General features: G+C 26.8%; 1 pseudogene across 1 annotated transcript; it reads left to right on the forward strand.

Moving 5' to 3' along the window:
* Positions 1 to 5,967: 5,967 nt before the first annotated feature.
* LOC107169933 (uncharacterized) lies at positions 5,968 to 19,506 on the forward strand (annotated as a pseudogene). Its single transcript, XR_016189779.1, has 14 exons — positions 5,968 to 6,803; positions 14,591 to 14,752; positions 14,809 to 14,901; positions 14,965 to 15,068; positions 15,125 to 15,352; positions 15,440 to 15,540; positions 15,702 to 15,871; positions 15,971 to 16,107; positions 16,169 to 16,319; positions 16,392 to 16,543; positions 16,602 to 16,742; positions 16,816 to 17,025; positions 18,797 to 18,989; positions 19,054 to 19,506. The product of XR_016189779.1 is annotated as an uncharacterized LOC107169933 (transcript).
* Positions 19,507 to 20,246: the final 740 nt, after the last annotated feature.

The following is a 20,246-nucleotide window of genomic DNA, read 5'->3' on the forward strand; positions in this document are numbered from 1 at the left end:
CTCGACAAAACGAAGCGGCCACCGACGATTCTACTTACGGCAGCGAAGTTACTCGTCAAAACGAGGTGACAACCGACGATTCTACGTGCGGCAGTCGACAGCGAAGGCACTCGCCCCAAGGCTACAATTATCCAGCGCAATTGCGGATTGGCCAACGCCAATAAGTTTTCTATGAACAAATTCCAGCGGCTTCATACGCGGGTTTGTTCATAGTCGGCTCACTTAAAAAGGCTCTTTTCAGAGCCATCAACAATTATAGTGCACCTACATAGGTTTCACTACCGGTTGATATTGAATCACGACTTATTAAAGTCCGTGTATAATTCAATATTACCCATTCAATATCATAAACTTTTTATTTGTACACAGATTTCCAATCTGTAAAAGTATATCGCGCCTCTACAGGCCTGATACCGCCCGCTGTGGTCCGCTTCTTTAAGCTAGCCCTGCGGCCCGGATATATCATATTACTTATTTACTATTTTATTTATTGTAAATTTCAATAAACATTTCTTAATTGTACAAAACTATGTATTATGAAATTATTTCCGTACATGGTACGTCAAAAGTTTGACGCACCGTGTCAATGCCTTATGCAAAATAGCAAAATGCGTCTTAATTGAAAAATAAAATATTTGTTTCAAAATAGAATATATGACAATATTTAAATATAATATATCCTAGACTGACAAATCATCTCCGTTCAGAATCGTTTTTCGTATACAATGATACCTATCATTGCATTCAAATTTAATCCCATCCATTACAGTAACCTACTGTACAGCAGAGCGACATCCACGACTTACCCGCTTTTTTTTTTATATATATTTGTGTATATTTTTAGATATTTTATTTAAATAATTTTTTTTTATAAGTTTTTTTAATAAAGTATAAACTTAAGTTATTAAAATTTTAAGTTTTTAATAAAGGTTAAATTTGAATTATTTTTTTTAAAAATTTATTTATAAAATAAAATGTATTTTTATATTGAAAATATGTTTTTTTTTTTTTTTTTTTTTTTAAATAATAAATAATTAAACATTAAACATTTAAAATGCTTTAAAAGATAGTTAGCAGCTTCTTTTTTTTAAAAATCTTTTTAATTGGAATTTTTTTCAATATTATTATTAATAGGAATAAACCTCTTTTTGGTTTCAATTAATAAATAAGGATTTTTTTAATCTATTATTAAGTCGAAATTAATATGTAAAATTTTACTTCTTATTTAAGATAAATAAATAAAATAATTTTTAATAGCAAATTAAATGTTATGAGTTTAAAACTATTATCCTTTAAATTTTTAAATTTACTCTATTTAGCCAAATTTTCATTCATAAAAAATAGTAATAATTATAAATATAAAAAATGTTGTAAATAGAAAATTAAAATTAATTATATTAGAAATTTTAAAATTTATAATTATTGGTAAAGTAATTGAGATTTCAATATCAAAAATTAAGAAAATAATTGCAATTAATAAAAATTTAGAGAAAATGGTATTAGTGGTTTAATAAAATGGATCAAATCCACATTCAAATGGTTTTGATTTATTATGATTAAATTTTATTTTTATGTTAATTAAAATTATAATTATAAATAAAATTATTAAGATAAAAAATAGGATTAATATTGAAATTAAATTAAATTAAATATAATAATTTTATTTAAAATAAGACCTCTTTATGATTCATTTCTTAAACACTGTAAAACGTTACCCAAGAGCACAAACCTCTTGATGATAAAATGATAAAATTTAAAGGAAAACTGGGAATAAAACAATACATGAAGAGCAAACCTTGCCCTTGGGGTATAAAAAACTTTTTATTATGTTCTTCGAAAGGAATGATCTATGCCATGGTATGCTTTTATACCAAGGAAAATCAACTGAAATTGACCCAAATTTTCTTAAAAAGTATGGTTTAGGCACATCTGTAGTGCTAAAATTAGTTGAAAGCCTTAAAAAAAAATAAACATTTTTTATTTTTTGATAATTTCTTTAGTTCATGTAATTTATTTAACTCACTTGACTATTTAGGAATAAAATCAGCAGGTATAATATGGTAATACCTAATAATAGCTAATAATACGGTTAAATCGCTTTCCTAAAGTCCCAATTATAGGTGATAAAGACCTAACTAAATTAGGAAGAGGTTCTTCATATGAGGTTAGTTCTAAAGACAATAAAATTGGTATAATCAAATGGTGTGACAATAAAATTGTTTACCTTGGTTCTAATTATGTTACGTCAGGAACACCAGACATAGTTAAACGTTTTGATAAAAAAGAAAAAAGATATATTGAAATGAGTAGACCTGAAATAGTTAGACATAACAACTCCATGGGAGATGTAGACCTTCATCATCAACTTATAAGTTACCTATTACAGAGTTTTTATTAAATCCAAAAAATGGACATTGAGATTACTTTTTCATGCTTTTGATATGGCAACTACTAATTCATGGCTACAATACATAATTGATTGTGAAGCTTTAAAATTACCAAAAAAAAATACCTTAGATCTTTTGTCATTCAAACATATATTAGCTGAATCACTTATAAAATTAGGTAATTCAGTATTGACTCCGACAAGGAAACGTGGATGTCCTTCATCATCCTCAAAACTTGATGTTGCCAAGCTTCCAACAAAGCATCGTAAAGTAGATTCAAAAAATCCCCCATTACAAATTATAAAAGACAGAATTGATCACTTTGCTTTTATTGGTAATTTAGGAGATGGAACATTATGTAAACATGTGGGGTGTACAATGAGAACACATATTATGTGTGAAAAATGTAAAGTTCATTTATGTTTGACCAAAGATAGGAATTGTTTTTATAATTTTCACAGTTAGCTATCAACTAAATCTAGTAACCAAAAAAATATTTTATTATTTGTACAGTTTTATACTTAGGGAAGGTTCCACGCACTATATATTGTGTTCATTTGTTATATTTATTTAAAAAAAAATTGTTTTGTAATTTTATACTTAAAGATTTAATTATGTTAATTATAAATAGTTAAGGTACTAACAAAGTATTTTATTATGTAAGACTATGTAATTGAAAAGACTCATTATTAATCCAAAAATCTCAAATTATGTATGTGATATTATGATAAATTAGTTAAAAAAGTTGTTTTTATATTTGTTACAATATTATTATTTTTTTTACAATTAGTCATGTTGTAAAAAAAATTATGTAACTTACAATACTTATGTAGTAAATAAAGTTTTTATTTTACTTTCTATATTGTCTATTTTATTTTATTAACAATCAAGACTAGACATTTATAAAAAATATATATAACTAAAATAAAGAATTGAACAGACTTTAATTATAATGTTTAGTATTTCTAATTAACGCCCAATTGCAATTACAATAGCATGATTCAATAACTCATGACTTGGTGATCAAAAAATTTTGAAAAAAAAATACTTCTTAGTTAGGCATAATATAAAACTAATTAGAAAGCAAATATATATATTTTTTTTTTTATTAGAACTTAATTTGGGATTGAAAGGGTTAAGCATTTAACTCTTATAATGTGCATAATATATATTCATGTATGTATTTCTCACAATTAAAGAAAATTGTCTGTTTGAGCATAATAATTACAAATTATGTTCTTCATGAATGTTGTTATGTGTCAATGAAAGAAATGCTCAACTTTTGACTTTTTAACTTTGTTTAATTTGTTATATTCTATTTGACTATGATACCTAGTAACTTTAATGTTTAAGTTATTATTAGGTAATTAAATAAAATTGTATTGAAATGTATGAAGTGTGATCTATTTCATTTTTTTTCTAAAAATTTGTTTTAAATTATAAATTAAATAATAACAGAACTAAATAAAAACATTTTTTAGATTAAGATTAGTACAGTAGGTAACCATTATTATTTTTATATTCATAATATATATTATTTTCTCTTTTTGCCTTAATAGGTAACTATTAAAATTATTAAAATTAATTATCATATTAAATTCAATGTATTGTTTTATAAATAAATTTTATCATTTGTATCAAAAATTTGAAAATGGCGGGGAAAATGGTAATACATATTAAGTGCATGGCATTATGAAAGTTGAATCCTGGACAAAAAGTAAGAACACATTTTTAGTGTTGGACAAAAAGTCCGAAAATACAAAATTGTCTATTCAATTTTAATTTATAATTATAATGTACCTTATATTTTATAATATTATTATGTAGGTATATATACACATGTAATATTATTTATGTATATAGTCAGTTCATATATAGTTATTGTATTGTCAAAGGTAATGCGTAGATCAAATTATTAATTTATATCTGTAAATATATCGTAGTCAACTTTTTTTTTAAAAATATTATTATTTTATTATTATTACTGTAGACTAGATTTTTTAAAACGTATAACTTTTTTTTAAATATTATTATTATTATTATATTTGGATCAATGTTTGTATTGACAATTTTTTAAAACATATAACTCATTTTAAATTATTATTTTCATTATAATTATTAACAATATTTATAATTCTTTTGTAGGCTAAGCATTTTTCGGACCACCCTCGTATGTTATCTTAAAAATCATAATCCAGTGGATTTCTGTTGTATTAATGTTAGGAATAAGAAATAATAATTATAAGAAAATATAAAAATATATATATGTATATATAAAATATTATAATTACACAATTATGATAAATTAGATAATTTTGTATTTTCGGACTTTTTGTCCAGCAATAAAAAAATTAATCCGGACATTTTGTCCAACTATTTCCAGGCTGGACTTTTTGAACGATTACCATGAAAGTTTGTCATATGATCCTTGATAAGATAAAGTTATTAAAATATTACTTAGGTATTCAATTTTATTCGTATTTCATATTTTTTATTTTCAATTTTCATTTTATAATATTATTCTTACGATAAATTACGCGTTTTACACTTTTATATGATGTATGGAAATGGAATGGTCGTAAGCTGCCCATTTACATATTATAAATAATATGCTGCCCGGAGTCTTTCTGAGGAACGGTTTTAAGAGTCCGAAAATATGTAGCCGCTAAAATACAGTCTGTTGAAATAATGTCGGCTAAAATATGGTCGTACCTATTAAAACAGAAATATGACCAAAAAACATTTCGGATTTCTGATGAACTGGCCCTTTCAAGTTGTTACTTTCTTTAAAGTATATCACCTGCTGCCGATTGCGAGGTGTTCGTTTACCGTCCGCCACAAATCGATACGGTTATGCGATGGAATATTAGAAATTAATATTTCCAGAACAACAGCGTTTATAATATTGTAATCGCCTTTATTGCAAAGAATTCCAATTCTCCCACACCACCAAAACAATAAAATCTATACATCGTGGTTCAAAAATTTTTATTGACATAATATTTTTGATCGTCGCGTCAGGGCCGGCTCTAGCTTTTTCAGCGCCTAGTGCAAGTATTATTTCGGTGCCTTTCGCCCTGTTTTTAAATATATAAATAGGCAACCGCACGCCCCCTTGATTTTGGCGCCTCTGTGCCGTCGCACACGTCGATCGTATCTAAAGCCGGCCCTGATCGTCGTCGTAAATTCGTAATACAAATATTACCGTTGTTATTAATTTCCTCATCATAGCTCTTCTGGCCGCACGTCTAAACTCTAAACAGTCGTTTTGTATATTTTAAATTTTTAATATCGTTTTTTGGTATAACCTTACGTTAGTCATTTTGGTATTACGTTCTATTTCGCATCAAGGGTGTCAAAAAAAAGTTCAATATGTATCAGCAGTTATATAATAGTAGTTCACCGACTCGCATCGGGACGATAGGGATCAATATGGATCGATACGTATCGCTGGTACACCGCACATATCGTAATTCATCCGATACGTATCGATGCACTCAGACTTCTTTCTTGAAAATCTGTATTCAATTACCGCTTTTTTGTACGTCATCGTAATTTTTCCAATCGTTTCTATAAATCTATACACATCACACAACCAAGTACCAACTACACCAGATCATCAAATTATTAATGATAATAATTATAATGCATCATCATAGATATTAAATATTTAATGTCTATGCCAATATTTTGCACTCGCACCAAATTCCTAACCTTTTTTCACAAAATAATTTATTCATTGAAATATACTAATATGTGGTCGTACTGCCTTGAGGTTAGTTCGAGTTAACAGCGAATGCAGAATGCACCATCAGATAACCTTATTTTATTTTTCATCGATTCACAAGGGCAGACTGCCTGTTTAACCATTGGGTTTTATTATTTATGTTGCATTATTTACAATTTACCTTACCACGACGACCGTGATAAACGGTAATATTTTTTTTTTTTTTACTGCCGCTTTTACCGCTTAAATTACATACCTACGCACACATCCAACACTTGAGTTAGTGGTGTCTTCGATTGTATATCAATTTTTTGTACAACAAAATACGTCATTTTATTTTTGAAATCCAAACATTCCAAACAGTAACCGCGGTTTATGATTAAACAGTCGAGTAGTTGTGCTCGATCCAAACTGATACGTTAATATGTTGTTCTTATCAAGTAGACAATTACCATGTGTTCGCATTTGACTTGTAGTTTGTACTCGGGATTAGACAGTGATCGGTAGCGAACATTTTTAATATTTGCTTGTATAGTCGGTATTGGCTCTTTGTATAATGCATTTAAGATTATTTTAGTTCATTCAAGCAATTCAATACTTTTTATTTTTAACAATAAATTGAATATTTGGTGATAGGTATTAAATTGGCAATACCTCGAAAATGTCAGAAAAGGAAGGAAAATCTATCGGTGAGTTTGACTTATGGTTACTCTATATTATTATGACTATAGTGAAAATTAGATACCTACTGGTTTGTTATATCACCGTCCAGTCGTCTAAAAACATAGTCGCAACACTCAGGTGTCAGGTTTGTTATTCCACCACCATACACTATAATAATTAATAAATATATTGTAAAAATTGTACCAAACAAATTTTTATGTTAATAACAAATAATTTACCTATAAGCAGTCCTGTCGTTTGATATTTTCCGCCCTACCACAAAAATTTTAATGCCACTTTTGTTTATTAAAATGTATTTAATTTAGTTGCCTTAGATTTCTTTAAAATTGTATGCCATCATTAAAAAACCACATGATTTGTTTGTGACCTGGCGACAGACCTGCTTGTAAATCATGATTATTAATTTTGTTATGTGTGTAATTAAAAAACCTATGCAGAGTGATACATTTAAGCAAGTACACTAATTATTTCCAAAAGTATTATCTTTTTAAATCCTTATTTTAAATGTTCACTTTTCTAAAACACTATAATATTTAAATGAAATGTTCACTCTTATATTAATTGGTTTAACTACTATCAAATTTTAACTTTCAAATGGTTAGATTAATTTCAAAAAGGCCATACCTAAATTAGTATAACTAATTTTTTTTTTTATAAATGTTTACATTAAAATTTACCTAAAATTTTAAATTTATTGTTATGTAATTTGCAAGATACAGTGTTTTTTTATAAGCATCTGATTCTACTGTAACTTGTATTATAATTCATATAGCTAAGTCCTCGGCTAAGTCTTTTTTTATGATTTATTCACATACCTAAAAGTTTTTATTTTTTTATTACACTAAAATTGTTAACTTTGATTTTGAGAACTGTAGCTAATTAATAATCATAATTTTAAATAAATAGTACCTAACCCAACCTTTATGTTTACATTTAGCCAATTGAATTTTCTAAATGTATACATATTATACAAGTTTTTTCTATTTACCTATCTTATTTAATTAAAATGAACTTAATTCAAAATTGCAAACCCTATATATTTTCCCCTTTAAATTAACAATGTTATTAATCACTTGAATAGTTTAAAATTATTGCTTATGAATAGCTAAATATTTTGAATGAAAAATCATTTCTGATGTATTTTAAGATAATTTTAATGATATAATTACTCATATAAGTATGAATATTGTTAAATACAATAGAGTAATATGTAAGGATTATCAAAAAATTAACAGTTTATTGCCATAGGAATTTGTACTATGTTTGGGCTATCAAACTTTGAATAACATTATATGGTGTATCTGAAAATAAAATTAAAAATAAAATAATAAAATATATAAATAAAAACTGATAATATATAATATATAAGATGCATAATTATAATCTTAATAATTCATTTTTCTTCTAAATTTTAAGAAAACTTACCAATAAACTTAATATGCAAATCTTAAATACTTTTTAAGTGAAAGGTAATTTTAAGAAAACATGCATCTAAAAGTCTAAAAATTAAAGTTGAGAAAAGTTTATACTCTTTTAAAAAATTATTAGTGTCCTCACTTAAATAGATCACTTTGTATAAGTCTATAAGCAGAGTAGCAAAATGACGAAATCTCAATCTGCTAAAGTTAAAATAGTAACTATTTTAAAACTGTTGTAATTTAATTAATTTATAATATATCCTATTATTATCTATTATATTTTGATATTTAAATATTATGATGATGATTTACAGTTACACAATTTTTAATTATTGTAGTATGTGATATTTTACTTCATTTTTTTTTTTTTTTTGATATCTTATTTTTATAAATTTTTGTTTAATTATGAAATTACTTTTAAACAAAATCTGACATATTATAATATTATTTGTTAGTTTGACTACTGTTGCATTAAGCTTATTTTTTTATACTTTAAAGTTAAAACAATTACTGCAATAAATTGTTATTCTAAAATTTACCATTTCACATTTTAAAAGCCAGAACTCCATTAATCATTTCCGGTTTGATTTAATTAATTAAGATATCCTAAAATTCACTAAGAACAATCAATAAATTCTAGGTTTTTCAAGTTAAACTTAAGTGTTCCCAGTATTTATAATTTTACTTTGCCTAACACATATCGTCGCTTAAGAACCATCATGGCCAATCTCAGTTTTCTCAACTTTTCAGGGTGAACAAAAATCTGTTTTGTTGTTAGGAATTTTGAATGTTAGAATACCTTTTGACATAAATTAACTCTAAAACGTGTATTTCATCTGAATAATTATATTTACCAACAATTTATTTTTGCTAAAATTTCGTGGGATTGGCCTTAATATTGTAATATTTATACTTTAGATAGGCCATGATAAGGATAAAATAAAATAAAAATAATTTCCTAAAACACAGAATATTATAATATTATTATGGTTTTATTTTAAAATTTTAAAATGAATGAATAATAGGTAAAATAACAAAATAACTTTTAAGGCTCTCACTCTCTGTGTAAGATATGTACTATAATTTGTTTTCTTAAAATTAAATATCTTATGTTTAAACTTAAATTGAACTGATTTAAATAAAACTTGGTATCATAGTATCAGCTTTTTTTCAATTTTCCAATTATTGCCCCATTTTTGTAGCTTTGTTAGCTTTTTCTTTATCTGCCTTCTGATTTTGCCTGTAGAAGATATCTGCATGAGGAAGAAGGTCATAGTAACCGTGACAGTCATATGGAAGGACTGGTTTTATATCTTGCAAATCTTTCCATTTGTCTTTAGGTATTTTTACTGAGCCACTGTTGAGAGGTGGGGACATGATTTTTCCTGTTCTAATGTTAGTCTTGGGTCTAATAGGAAGAAGTTGAAGTTGTGTAAAAAAATCTAGAGCATACTTTATTTGGCCAGAGAAATTGTACTGCAACCATCTCAAATCAGTAACTACTGGGTCACCACTTTTCTTCCCCGGACAGATGCTGTCATAAATCATGATGTCGGACTTCGAAAAATCTGTGAAGAATTGCCAATCGACAAATTTCACTCTGTACAGAAATGGATTCTTTCGAGCATTTTTTGTCTTTATAATAAATTGGGATAACAAATAAATATCTCTATTTCTCATTGCTCTTTCTAGGACACTGTGGGCACTGTCTGCCTCCATTTGTGTATGCCCTTTTTCTAAGTATTTTTGATTAATTGTAACATTTTTTTAAATGCTCAAATCCAAAAGGGCATTGGACAAAATAGAGTTTCTATTTTGATAAGTGCAGCCATCTGAAAAAATGTTAACAATAGATCTTTGCCCGGATTTATCCAGCAGCTCCTCTACTGCATCTACAAGACATGACACAAACGAAGATGCTACTAGATCTGTTTGAGATTTGTCAAACCAGTAACAAATTACATTGTGAGTTTCTAAGTTGTATACCGTGAAATTATGTACTGCCAATTTCATTTTATAATACAATGAGCTGGCTGGAAGCTGAGGTACCAATTTAACTGCCATAAGTTCACAACATAAAGTATAGCATTGTTTTTTCATAGCCAATTTTTTTGTCTGCCTCTTTTTGTGCTCTGGCTTCGTCCTTTCTTTTCCTGTGAGCATTAAAACTGTTATCAGATAGATTACCAGCTTTGTGTTGACAACAGAGATCACATTGGTCTTTCGAGGACTAAAGATGGCAATTTTTTCAGTTCTACACATTCTATCAAATAAAAACCTACTAAGTGGCTGTACAGATGCATTATTTGAATACTCAATGTATAACTTATATAATTGAGCATGTAATTTAATATCTAATTGTACATAAAGCTTTGAAGAACTTTAGCGACAATAATGGGATGGAAGCTTTGGAATCTCATCTAAGAACACTTTCATAGTTTCTCGTCGAAGGGGTTGACGGGGGAGAGTTCAGTTTGAAGATTGACATGTTGCTGTTGATTATTCTGCACAAGTGGTGTATGTTCCTCAAGATTACTGCTTGTTTCTTCAGAAAAAATAGACCTTCTTCTTCATCAGATACAGCTCCCAAAGAAGAGTAACTAGCTATCCAGCGTTTGATTGTTGACCATAAATAGTCCATTGCATTTTTATACCTTTTACAGACTGCTACTCGATTATCTCCAATTTTTAAATTATATAGATATACGTTTTTCCTCGACGTGATGGTTTACCCTTGGTTGTTTTTTGCTAGGTCTCTTTTACCTCAATCATTGCACATACAAACATTTTTTTCTCAGGCCAGGTCATTTCTTTCCAAAAACTATCGAAGAGAGCTGCTCTCTGTTGTTCACTATTTGGTCACAGTTTTTGGTTTTCTGTTTAGAATAAAGTTTGCTTTGACATGTGGGGCCCAACTTCCTCTTTTGTTTAGAAGTATCTTGTACCATTTTGGTTTTTTGCTTATTTTCTCTTCGATATCCTGTATACATTTCACCCATCAGCCTTCTACGTTTGCTTTCATTTTTATTCCACAATTTTGGATCAGTAACAGTTTTCGGTTATCTCTTTTTGCGGGCATTAGCATAGTTCTCTTGCTCATCACTTGACAAGGGGATTAATTCTTTATTTGGTGAATCTAAACCAGTACTGACTTGAGAAACAGCAGTTGGAAAATGAGGTACTGAGATTTGAGATGATTTACTAATAACTAATACTGAAGAAGAAATATTTTGTTCGGGCTGAATAACGGATCCATTATCAATAACAAATTCTATAGCATCCAAATCCAAAATATCAAAACCCTTAAAACAATATTATAAAAGAAAAATTTAATGAAAATAAAGGTTAAATATTTTCTTTATCCTATACCTTACCAAAATGTAGGTTTTAGAAAGCAAAATATAGAAAATTCATGACAAATGAAAAAAAAAATTTTTAATTATTACCTCACATCAGAGGCGGTTAGAGTATACTGTTTTTGGTGCACTGCACCGCCAATGTTAGGGGGGTGGGTGGTCTTGGTTAAGCATGTCCTGACCGCAATGTTTAATTTTAATGTTCAATAAATGAAAAAAGTAATAAAGTACCTAATCAATGACATATGATAAATGACAATCGTGGCTGAAACTGTTGAAAGTGTCGAGTTAAGAATATAAGGGCCTTATAACTATTTATAACTATAAACTATAAAGTATAAACTTATTAAAAAATATTTATTTGTAATTTATATTATGATGGTGGTGGTGAGGGGGGGTGTCTATATATTGTCTTGCACCACTAAGTAAAATACATACAAACCGCCTCTGCCTCACATTATGATGTAATGATATTGTTATTATTACCTATTATTACCTAATGAGTTTATAGTCATAGTAGTTTTATTTAGTATATTTTATTTCTATAAATTTATTTTATATTGATCTTATTCAAATTTCAAATCAAAATATTATTGTACTGTAATAAATTAATAATATAAGAAAGAAAATGTGTTTAAATTGTCATCAATTTTCAATATCTTTGAATTCAAAAACTAGACACATTAAATATTTAAGACAAGATTATTAAAATTCATCCTGTGTTATAAAATAAAATAAAAAACTTTTAAGTATAAACACTAGTTAACATACAATATCAAAATGAAAATTACATTTTGTACGGTATTAAAGTTTGAAATGAACTGTTCAGTTGCATCGATTACTTAAGTTTCAATACCACTTAAAAGGACGCTACACCTTCATGTGTTGTCTCCGTCTTACAAGCACGTAACATTGCAAAAACTGTTTCGTGCGGGAAAGAACCGAGAATGCTACAGTCATAACTAAGAAACAAAATTCTCACCACAGATAAAAGGGAATTTCGACTGTGCAACGTTGTTTTTATTTTTTTGATATTAGAACTGAAAAAAAAGTTATTCGATTTTGAAAAACGCAAAAATAATGAATTTTGAAACATTAAGAACTTTTTTTCTATTTGTGATATCGAAAAATTGAAAACAACGTTGCATACTAAATGTTCTCCTTATTATGTGGTGAAAATTTCGTTTCTTAGTTATAATTGTAGCCTTCTCGGTTCTTTCCCGCGCGAAACAGTTTTTGCAATGTTACGCACTTGTAAGCCGGAGACAACACATGCGGGTGTAGCGTCCTCTTAATTCATTTTATAATAAAATTAAAATTAAAAATGTTAAGATTTTATACTTATTTACACCAATTGTTTAATTGAAGCTTACATTTTGTGTGGTGTTATCTTTTAAAGTATTTTCTATTCCAGTATAATATCTTAAATCATTGGACAGCAGCCAACTTTCTACCTTATCCTAATTATTGAATCAAATATTTTATTATTTTTAATTTATTATAATAAAATTAACCATTCAAATCATAGATACATCAATACAATATTCAATCTATAATATTATTTTATACCTATAGTTTTTACTTTTTTAGAATTAGGTTTATCTGCTTTTTTTATTTCAGCAAATAGCTGTTTTGGAACTAACCCCCATAGTTAAAACAAATGCATAAGTATTTCATAAGCTTCGTGAAGTCTACATTAATATTTAAAATACAAATGTTGTGTTATCTTAATACTTACTGGTGGAACTGAACTAAGAATTTTATTTGTTCAGGACCTCCTCCTTTTTTTGCGAAGTAATCAAAAAATGTTTTAATTAATAACTTAATTATTTACTAAACTTGATATTTAAAATTTAATAAAACATAACTATTAACTAAACAACATTAAAATAATTCATTAACACAGCATTGATAACATGTTGGAGGGATATTTTCATATTCTTATTGTCAATAGTAATAAAAACAATAAAAATAATTTCATTGAGTTGTTGACCAGCTGAATTTTTGAGATTGGCCATGATGGTTCTTAGGCGACTATATTATATACCTATTATATGAAATAAAAAAAAATGTTGAATCATTTTACATTTTGTTATACCTTATCTGAAACCCAAATTATAAGTATTGTAAGAAGTCTTACATTTCTTTAAATTATAATATAGTAAACAATTTCTTTGCAAATTTAATTTATCATTATTTTTATTAGTTTTAGTTATTTATTTTAAGGTTAAATAATACTCAATTGCATTAATGTATTTAAAACCAAGCCATATTAATTGTGTATTTATAACTTTTATGTTTCCTACATAACTAATATGATTAACATAAAATTATAATTTAAATATTTTTAATGCTGTCGCCAAATTTGTACATCATATAATTTTAATCCTGGCTTATAAATCTATAATGGGTGATTCATTAAATAAAATAGATTATCTTATGTTAAATGAAACTCCTGTGGTGGATTTCATTAAAAAAATGTAAAATGAATTAATTTAATGGTTAAATAATATTTTATGGAACACTAAATCATGTTTTAGAGACCATTATCTTACTATTGATTCGTTAAATATTTAATGATTGTTAATGCAACTCAGCACTAGTATTATTTACTGGGATTTTTCAAGTTATAGCATGATACTATTTACACTTTATTACATAAATATTACTGTACTACCAATCTAAATTGTTTTAACATGATATTTTTATAATATTATTATAAAAACAATTTATTTTACCATGGGTAGTGTCGTCTGTCTGAATGTCATTTATCCTATAATAATATACTTTTTAAATTATGTCTTAAAAACGCCATATAATTATTAAAAACATTTTTATCTAACTATATTAATCAAAAACCATTTTACACCATACTAAGCAGACATAAAAACCCAAATTTTTACATAAAATATCTAAATATGTTCTAATTTCAGTTTTGTTTTTTAAATTCAAACACATGACCTTCGAATAAGCTACTGGCAACCATTTAATATTATTAACTTAAACATTATTTATTAGTGTTAGATGGTGGATTATCTGAAAATACTATGACTACCAAGGAGAGTCTCATAAAGTTGGAGCATTCAACCTCTGATACTGAAACTATAACAGATATACAAAATTACTTGGATTTATTTAATAAAGAAATAGAAGCAAATGATGTACCACAAGTACAAACTAGTAAGTATTTTTGCTTAAGAGTTAATTTTATATTTTAATAAAAATAGCAAACTTAGATGTGAACTCTGAATCGGCATATTCAATGAATCAAAATGTCCAATATTATTATCAAACAACTACAAGAGATGGCCAGATGATTATGATTGGAGGTAAGTTAAAATTAAGGTTATCATCTAAAAAAAGAACTTTATTTAAAATATTAGGACTTTCAGAATATGATTTACAAATGATGGCTAACATAAATCAAAACCATATAAGCAACTCAACTCAAATTGCACTGCCTAATCCACAAGATAAAATTAATGATATCCCTCAAGTAAATTAAATGTATGAATTATGAATAATACAGATAGTAAATGTTTGGGATGTTAGATTGTTGGTTTAGGAGATGGTGCTGAGTATCAAAGTGTGTCTCTTGTTCAAGATGAAGGTGACCCCAGCAATTATGTTGTTTATGTGGTCAAACAAAATGACAAAAATGAGGAAACATCAAATGTTAGTATGGAGATTTCTCAAGGAACCTATGATCCCGATGTTAGGAATATATATAATTTCAATGTTAAAGAAGATCCAACTCTACCAAAAAAACAAGAAGTAGAAGTAATCTTATACAGCAACAAAAACTTTACCATATTTATTTATATATTATTGTTATTAATATTACTAATATAACATACCTACATTTAGGATTTTGGTGAAAAAAATAACAAAACTCAAATACCTAAAAAGTTGAAGAATGTAACTCAAACGCATATGTGTAATCATTGTAAATACTCTACTAGTAAAAGGTAATTATATTTCTTTCTATTGATTCTTAACACGAGTTTTATATGTCTTTCAGCCAGCTTATTATCATTATCATTATAACTTTTTTTATGCATTCATTAATTATGTATTATAATAATAATAATTATTTTTCATGAAATTTAAATTTAAATTTCTCTTCTAGGTATTTGTTGTCTCGTCATATGAAATCTCATTCTAAAGAACGTCCACATAAGTGTGATGTTTGTGAACGTGGTTTTAAAACTCTAACTTCTTTAACTAATCATGTTAATACTCATACTGGAACAAAACCACATAATTGTCGAAGTTGTTCAAGTTCTTTTACTACATCGGGTATGCAATTATATTAGTTCTGAGTCCAAGTATTAATTACCGTGTTGTGTTTAGAACATTTTTTTTCTTATAAAATGTTTATATTTATCTATTTTACAGGAGAACTTGTTAGACATGTTCGGTATAAGCATACTCATGAAAAACCACATAAGTGTTCAGTATGTGATTATGCTAGTGTAGAAATGAGTAAATTAAGAAATCATATGAGGTGTCATACTGGTGAAAGACCATACCAAGTATTTGATATTTAACATTATTTTCCCTTATAACTAGATGTTAATATTTATAACCTTTTAGTGTCCCCATTGTACTTATGCAAGTCCAGATACATTTAAATTGAAACGCCATTTGCGTATACACACTGGTGAGAAACCATATGAGTGTGATATTTGCTTTGCTAGATTTACTCAATCCAACAGTTTAAAAACACACAGACAAATACATAGTGGTAAATTTTTTTATAAATTATAAATTATAAATATTTTAGAACATAAAAAATATTTGTATTTCTAACTTATAGGCGATAAGCCTGTATTTAAATGTGACCATTGTCCAGCCACTTGTGGTCGTAAAACTGATTTACGTATTCATGTACAAAAGCTTCATACCTCTGACAATCCTATTAAGTGCAAACGATGTGGTGATACATTCCCTGATCGTTATCAGTTCAAGGTATTGACGTACACATTTTCCATTAACACATTATCTAATATATATATATATACTATAGGTTCACTCTCTTTCACACAAAGGAGAAAAATGTTTCAAGTGTGAATTGTGTTCGTACGCTTCTATGACTCAACGTCATCTTGAAAGTCATATGTTAATACATACAAATGAAAAACCATTTCAATGTGATCATTGTGATCTGGTAAATTATTTTAAAATTTAAATAATAAAATTATATAATGCTGAAACTATACTTATTTTATTGTTTTTTCTAGTCATTCAGACAAAAACAATTACTACGCCGCCATCATAATTTGCATCATAATCCAACATATGTACCACCTCCACCCCATGATAAAAAGTTTCTCTGTAAGACATGCATAAAATCATTTAGACATAAAGGAAATTTAGTAAGACATATGGAAAATCATATGCGAAAATCAACTGAAAAGGATAGAAATACTATATTTAAACAAAAACTTGAGGTATTATTTTTTTAAATTTATTATCTAACTTTCTACATTAAAGCTTTTTAATATACCATTTGATCCTGAATAAGAATAAATTATAAAATTATTTGCTTAAAAATAAAGAATGGCTTATCAATTAGTATTAATAAATTAATTTTATTTGAAATTCGATTAAGAGAAGACATTTTATAAAAATTGTTTGATATTGATTCCCTAAGAATTTTGGTATGAAAAATGTATTTGTGTTCGTTCTGATGATTTTCAAATAATATAATTTTTACTTAATAGATTAATATTTTTTGTCAATTGTTGCTTTTGATCTATTGATCACCAATTAAAATTTCTATATAGTACTTTATTCTGTTGAAATTAATTGATATAATATATTATGTTTGAACATTGGTTATCAAATTTATTATATAAACAATATAATATATGCTTTAATTTCATGTGTTAGACTTTATAAAACCAGTACCTATGCCAAGTCATTATGCAATGGGTTTTAAATTTAGATATTGGGCTTGAAAATATAATACTTTAAATATCTAAATTGTGTACCTTAATATAACATGAAATAATGACAGTGGTTTCTGGCTTACAAGTTACAAATATTTGATATTTTATGTAAGTGATAGTGAGTGATTAGGAGTGAGGTAATATTTATTAATTTAATGAAGTATAAGTTATCTACTACAATATTGTGGAAAGTAAACATAGTTAGTGGTTGGTATCTCTGGAAACTTGGACAATTCGTTATTATGTATTTAATGTTTTGTTCATCACTGTATTTGTGCTGGAGATTTAGATTGACCAGTCAAGATAGTATCCTGTTTTCAAGAATTCCATTGACCCAATCTTGAGTTTTTTTGTTTTGCAAGGAGGACTTTCATCTTTCTATTTGCATTTAATCCTTAGAACTTATGATGGCTTTTCTTACTTAAAGAAAGTTCTACCTAGTTTTAAGTTGGAAGTTTGGTAAATTTAGTCCAAGTGCTATATATTAGTTTCAATTTTATACCTTTCTATGTTGTGAAGTGTTCTTAAAGCAGCATGTTATCAGTCAAATTGATCTGTTCAATCTATCTGGTTTGCATTAAATATATCTGTTACTTACATTTGGCAAACTTGTCATCAGAGAAAAAAACCAAGTGGTAAATATACTCATTACTCATACAGTGTGGAATTAAATTATATTTTAACTTATAAGAAAAATACGTACTGAATTAATTATTATTGTAATCAATTTTTCAATTGGTTTTTACCTGTCATGAATACATAAACGCTTGGTCTAGTAATTTTTTTTACAATTTTTACATTTCATATAAATATATAAATAGATTACATGATCTCCCTAGTACCCACTTGTGATATGCATTGACAAAGACCTTAAAATCTTTCCAATAAACAAATACAGAGATTAAAAAAAAAAAAAAAATAATTTACTAAGATTCTCAGTTGAATATATTAGATTTTTGGTCATTATTATTATAAAAAATAAAATTTTTGGATAATTGTGGTATTATTACGTAGTTGGATCACTATAGTCACAATAAACACAAAAAAAATCCTAATATTTATCCTATAATTATTAAACAAAAGTAGTTAGAATTACAATTCATACTAGTTTAATGTGTGCAAGGTACAAAATTATAATGTGTGAATATTGTGTTACTGGTGAAAACCGAATTGAATGTTGTAGTATAAATCTCGACATATTTTAGAATTAATTATTGATTCAATATTTTTAAAACTGAATAAAATAATTGTTGATGATAATTTACTGCAGTATACAGATTCAACTAATGAGGATGAATCTGAGGAGGACACTAGTATTCAACCAAGTGGCACCGAATTTATATCAATAGAAGGTAGGGATGGACAACAATATGTTCTACTAAAAATGGTTGAACTTGGTGGTCAAAATCAGAGAGATAACACTTCTACAAGCTTATCAACAAAACAAGTTGATCAATCTTCTTGTAAGTACAAATTTAATTAATTTTATTTAAATATAATTTTTAAATGAAATTATTTATTTTACAGCACCAAATCAAAAAGACCTTTCAATTTTAGAACCAATGTCTGTAGCAGACGTGAAAGAAGAATGTGAAGATGACGTTGAAAATTTTTTCGGTTTTTGATGTCGAAGATGATGTAAAAACATCAAACTCAGGTGGTTAAAAGTATCTATAATTTAAGTGTGAATTTTTTTCCATTTTCTTATATATTATTTGTATACCGAGTTTTATGTTTTTAGCATTTATGTCATAATTGATGTATAGTGTAATATATTGAACAAACTATTCTGCTGCTCTGTTAATGTCCTAAGTTGATGTTATTTAGATTAATCATATTTGAACCATAAAGTATCCAATTTTAAATCCAAATACATAATATACTATTAAAGCTTTTGGTTTATATACTCTATTTTTATTTAAATTTTGTATTTTGCAAAACGATTATATTAAATATTTAAACTAAATCATTCATGACAAATCAGTATGTTGCTATTTATGTATAGTATTATGTTTCCATGACAAAGTATCCCGGTCAAAATATCACTAAACCTAAATATCCCTGCATTAATATTCCATGACAAAATATAATATAATAATTGTTGCGATTAGAAGTAATAATCATACTTCATCTAATATAGTATTATTCGTTATTTTCATAATGTTATATTATTATTTTATTATCTTTGGTTATTATAGTGTTTCATTTTATATCATTACTAACAGTGCGGTGTCGTTTACAGTCTTAAGTCAAATTTCTTAACACTTTTTATTTAATTAAAAAATGCTAGAATTTATCAAGAGCCAAAAAGGCAATAATTTACTAATATTTGAAAGATATTTATTCAGTACACACCGAAAGAGTGAAGAAAAAATAATTTGGAGTTGCACAGAGTACAAAAGTAAACATTGTTTGACAAAATGTTACACAACTTAAGACCACAGACAACGAATCAGGTTTATTGATTTATGATTAAATTTTATGACGTGTATATAATAATATATGTAATAAATATATAAGAATAAAATATAAGAACTGTCGATACCATTGATCTTATAATATATGCATAATATGTTACCTCAAAAAAAAAAAAAAAGGCCAAAGTATAAAAATTTGGATGAGCGGTTAATTGCTGTTGTAAGAGGATATGACGAAAGTAATAACAATAAATATTTAAAATCAATAGCACATAACTTAGTATTATAATAAGTATAATAATT

Source organism: Diuraphis noxia, unplaced genomic scaffold (assembly GCF_037042655.1).
Source record: "Diuraphis noxia isolate RWA-SAM2 unplaced genomic scaffold, SU_Dnox_SAM2 contig0001, whole genome shotgun sequence".
Lineage (NCBI taxonomy): Eukaryota > Metazoa > Arthropoda > Insecta > Hemiptera > Aphididae > Diuraphis > Diuraphis noxia.